Here is a 516-nt window from a genome sequence, read left to right on the forward strand (position 1 = left end):
CATCCTCAGACATACACGTTTTATTTCTGACTCTCGGCTCTGGCCCCGTGGCGTCTGCAAGACCTATCGGGGAAGAGCTCTGGGAAGCCAAAGTCTGGCATGTCCAGCAGGCCCCGGGGTGGGGCGGGACCGGTCCCTCCCATCCACGCTGCATGGGAGGGGTCTGTACCGGGCGGGCGTGTCCACACCAGGAAGTGGGCGCTAAGCCGGTGCCCATAAGAGGGCACTGGTGCCCTGTGGGATCAGGCCTCGTTTCAGCATCGGAGGGTCCCAGCTTGGCCTGGTACATGGGGTTCTCCTCTGGGTGTGTCCATGGGGTGGAGAGTCCCATCCAGGCCTGGTACATGGGGATCTCCTCGTGTGTCCATGGGGTGGAGGGTCCCAGCCAAGCCTGGTACATGGGGATCTCCTCCGGGTGTGTCCATGGGGCAGAGGGTCCCAGCCCAGCCTAGTACATGGGGGTCTCCTCCGGGTGTGTCCATGGGGCAGAGGGTCCCAGCTCGGCCTGGTACATGG

The sequence above is a fragment of the Terrapene carolina genome, unplaced genomic scaffold (genome assembly GCF_002925995.2).
Source record: "Terrapene carolina triunguis isolate 2854851 unplaced genomic scaffold, T_m_triunguis-2.0 Scaffold34372, whole genome shotgun sequence".
NCBI classification, from domain to species: Eukaryota; Metazoa; Chordata; order Testudines; family Emydidae; genus Terrapene; species Terrapene triunguis.